This window comes from Trichechus manatus, unplaced genomic scaffold (genome assembly GCF_000243295.1).
Source record: "Trichechus manatus latirostris isolate Lorelei unplaced genomic scaffold, TriManLat1.0 scaffold00140, whole genome shotgun sequence".
Classification (NCBI taxonomy): domain Eukaryota; kingdom Metazoa; phylum Chordata; class Mammalia; order Sirenia; family Trichechidae; genus Trichechus; species Trichechus manatus.
The window spans coordinates 1,150,714-1,155,167 of NW_004444076.1; the positions used below are offsets into that span (position 1 = coordinate 1,150,714).

Sequence of the window (4,454 nt, forward strand, 5' to 3'; positions counted from 1 at the left end):
GGTTTGCTTTTTTTTAATGTTAAAATTGAATTGGAAATAACAAAGATATCCTTTGTATTTCAATTATTATCCAGATGTTCAACATCAAACTTCAAGAACTAAAGACAACACTGAAAACACTGTCACCTTAGCCAGTAACAACAGACATTCCAAGTGCCAGCATTTTGGTGTCTAATACCCACTAAAAGGAACCAAGGCTTGTGAGTGAAGTGGCTGATTGACATGTGGGACAAAGAAGCTACAAGATTCTGTGCTAGGAAGCAAGGAAGTGTTCAATCATTAATGAAATTATGTCTAACAGACATAGAAGCCAACTTCAAGAGACTATCACTGGCCAGTTTTAACAATTTGAATGTAAAAAGAATAATGATTGCAGTTGACTGAAACACTCAATTCATGAAAATCCATTAGTTCCTAATTATATCAAACAAGAGAAAGCAAGAAAAAAATTAATTTGCCACCATTTAAGGTAGTTATTAAACCAAGTCCTTACTTTGAAACTTTGGATTAAAATTAAAAAAGCAAAGAACACAACACTTAACTTACTTTTCCAACACAACTGTATTTCAGGGTGCTAAACAGTCCCAGCTGATTAGGAAGAGCTCTGTTTAATTGAATATCAGCCAATAAATGAAGAAAAATGACAGAACTAGAAAAATGATAGCTTGGTAATGCCTAATGAAGTTACTGATTGGGGCAAGAATTATCAATTGGTGTTAAAAGTATTAGGAGAATGGATAATAGGGAAATGGACACTCATATGGTACCAAAGTGATACAGATATTCTGTAAAATACATAATACTCTCTTGTCACAAAGGGAAATGTAACTTTACAGTGGAAAGATCAGGCTGTTATCACCTTCATCTAGTGATCAATGTTAGCATTACTAATGGTGGGGCAGGCAGGGATTATGTATCTCCTCATGTGCTACATGAAGCTTACATCATGTGTAACTATTCTTGCCAAAAACGTTCAATTTGTATCTAATTCAATCTTTAGATCTAATGTCTAGCTTCCAGGAAATACAAGAAGAACAAGTTAAAGACACTCTAAAGAAGCAATCAGACAAATCCCAAAGGTGGCATACTAATGAAGACAATGGCAAGGCAATGTCATGAAAAAAGGGTTTAGATTAAATCAGTCTTAAGGAACACAGTAACAAGATGACACGCATGATCCTAGACTGGATTCTGGTTTGAACAAACAAGGTGTAAGGGACAATTGAGTTAATTTGAATATGGACTGGGTATTAGATGATACTACAGACTTATTGTTACTTTTGTTAGGTGTGATCATGTTATTTTAGCTACGTAAGAAAATGTTTTTAATTTTTACAGCTGGACACTGAAGCGTTTAGAGATAGAATGTCATGCTGTCTATAATTTACTTGAAAATAGCATAAAAAAGTAAAGGGTAGTAGAAATTTTTGGAAGCAGATAGTGGTGATGATTGCATACCATGATGAAAATAATTAATGCCACTGAACTGTACAAGTAAGAACACGTTGAAATCGAAAATGTTTTGTTACATATACACTTACCACAATAAGAAAATAAAATAAAAAAGTAAACTGAATTTAAAACAAGAAACATTTAATCTATATGAAAAGAGACAAAACACACAAACACACAAGAACAGTGAGACTTTGCAAGGTCAGATAACATACAAGTCAAAAAAAAATGATAAAATCACACGATAATTTTAACCCTAAATTGAACTTAAAGTATATTTTTTTTGAGATTTTTATCCTCCCCTTAATAAACTCACCATTTAAAACATAATTATCAAATCTTATAACACGGTAAGATTCATGTACAACTATTTGAATTGACGGAGTTACCCCACACTATGGAGCCCCACTGAGCCTTTAGGGTCATGGAGGCTGAATTCCCCAGGGCTTTGAAGGGACAGGAGTCCCCAGCGCTTTGAAGGGACAGGCTGATCCAGTGCTGCACCAGGCTCTCAGGGCAGGTGTTGGTTCTGCCATAAAACAGAACCCTGCAAGACTTCCCGAGGCTATTCTAAAACAGATAGAATTCCATGTGCAGTCAGTTCACACACACACTTGCCTACACACACACACAGACACTTCACATTCACACCGCAGGTCCCAAAGTACAAGATTCTCAAAACTGCATCTAAGTGCATACTTCCTGATGTCTCTGATAATCACTGTAGATAGTCCTAAAATATAAACTATTCTTATCTAAAAACTACCTACCTTGCAGGAAAATAAGCAGTTTGTATGCAGCAGGTATACAATAATGATTTCCATCTGATATAAACTCCTCCAATTACATACGGTTAATTCAGTCAATTACTCATTCAACAAGCATCTATTGAACTTCTGGTCTGGGCCAAGTACTGAGCTAAGCAATGGGACAAAGAAGTGGCTGAGCCACAGCTCCTGCATTTATTTAACTTACACTAAGTCAACTATACCCATCCAGCCTAAAAATAAAAGTGCAATGAGAGACAGACAGACAGTGAAGGGGAGGTGGGCAAGTGATCCCATCTGCTTCCATTCAATACAGTGGTTCTCCTTGTGAGGGCCCCAGACCAGCAGCACTAGCATCACCTGAGAACTTGTTAGAAATGCAAATTCTCTGACTTCTTCCCAGACCTACTGAATCAAAAACTGTAGGGGTGGCACTCAGTAATCTGTGTTTTAACAAGCCCTCCAGATGATTCTGATGAATGACTAAAGCTAGAGAACCACTGATTTAGTATACGCCCTCAAATGAGACATAAACCTGCCATTTCTTCTCTTGGTTTTGGTTCTGAATACCTTTAATGCTGTGAGCATCTCACCATGCTGAGTAAGACTCTGATATTTAAAGATTTAAATTACCACCAAACGTGGTCCCCAAATAAAATCAAACTGTATCATCTGAAGCTCAATAGAAGAAACCACTATCTGTTTCAATTAGCGGGGAAAGACTGGCTGTGTGAGACTTAGTGAAAAGAGGTACATGGCTCTGTAACAAGGTGCTTTCATATGGGACTCGGCCAGTGATTTTCACCTTACCCACTGACGTCAGAGTCTAGCATCCCTGTAAAATGAGATATTGCTGTACCTTTAAAAGCAGCCTACAGAAAAAAACATTTCAATAATTCAGTCTAAAGTTTTCAAATTTGAAAATATCAGTATGTATATGTAAGGGGCAGCAGGGGTTCAGTGGTAAAATTCTCACCTTCCAAGCAGGAGACCCAGGTTTGATTACCAGCCAATGAACCTTAAGAAAAGCCACCACTCCTCTGCTAACGGAGGCTTGGGTGTTGCTATGATGCTGAACAGGTTTCAGTGGAGCTTCCAGACTAATACAGAGTAGGAAAAAAGACCTGGTGATCTACTTCCAACAAATCAGCCAATGAAAACCCTATGGATCACAACAGTCCAATCCTGTTGTACATGAGGTCACCATGACCCAGAGCCCAACTCAACAGCTGCTAACAACAATAATTTGCACCTGTAGGAGTCTCTGGGTGGTGCAGAATAACACGCTTAGCTGCTAACCAAAAGGCTGGAGGTTAGTCTATCCAGAAGCACCTTGGAAGAAAGACCTGGAGATCTACTTCTGAAAAGTTGGACAATGAAAACCCTATGGAGCACAGTTCTACTCTGACATGCATAGGGTAGCCATGAGTCAAAGTCAACTCATCAGCAATTTTTTTTTTTTTTTTTGGTGTTGTTGTTCAAGCATGGAGTACTTATTTGGGTGGTATTGTTTAAGCATGGAGTATTTAAAACCAAAGCCAAATCTGTTGCTGTTAAATCAATTCCGATCCATAGCGACCCTATAAAACAGAGTAGAACTGCTCCATAGGGTTTCCAAGAGCAGCTGGTGAATTTCGAACTGCCAGCCTTTTGGTTAGCAGCTGAACTCTTAACCACAACGCCACCAGGGCTCCATAGAGTACTTCCCAAAAACAAAAAAACCAAACCCATTGCAGTTGAGTAGATTCTGACTCATAGCAACCCTACAGGACAGGGTAGAACTGCCCCATAGAGCTTCCAAGGAACGCCTAGTGGATTCGAACTGCCAACCTTTTGGTTAGCAGCCAAGCTCTTAACCACTATACCACCAGGGATTCCATGGAGTCCTTAGACGGAATAAATGAAGTAGAGAGAGATGATAAAGCTCTTTACAGAATTACACGAAGAATCCTTGGAATGTCAAAACATCCTTTTTTCTGAGTGCTTCATCTAAATACTGAACAGATGGAAACATGCAGTGAGATATCTTTTCCAAAATATTAATTTATAGAATTTACTTGGCTCCTTCCGATCATCAAAAATATCAACTTTCGACTATATAACTAGACTGCTTCCAATGCTAATGGCCAGGTTAGTCCACTGGGAGCAGGGTGCCCTCTGCTGTTGAGAACTGGGTCCCACATTATAAATCACAGCATGAAAACGCAACAGGGGCCTTAGAAACCATTTGATCTG

General features: G+C 38.5%; 1 protein-coding gene across 2 annotated transcripts in view; it reads right to left on the reverse strand.

Annotated features, from left to right (window-relative positions):
* PRCP (prolylcarboxypeptidase) overlaps positions 1–4,454 on the reverse strand; it is an 82,455-nt gene that overhangs the window by 43,800 nt on the left and 34,201 nt on the right. The gene's annotated exons all lie outside the window — the stretch shown is intronic.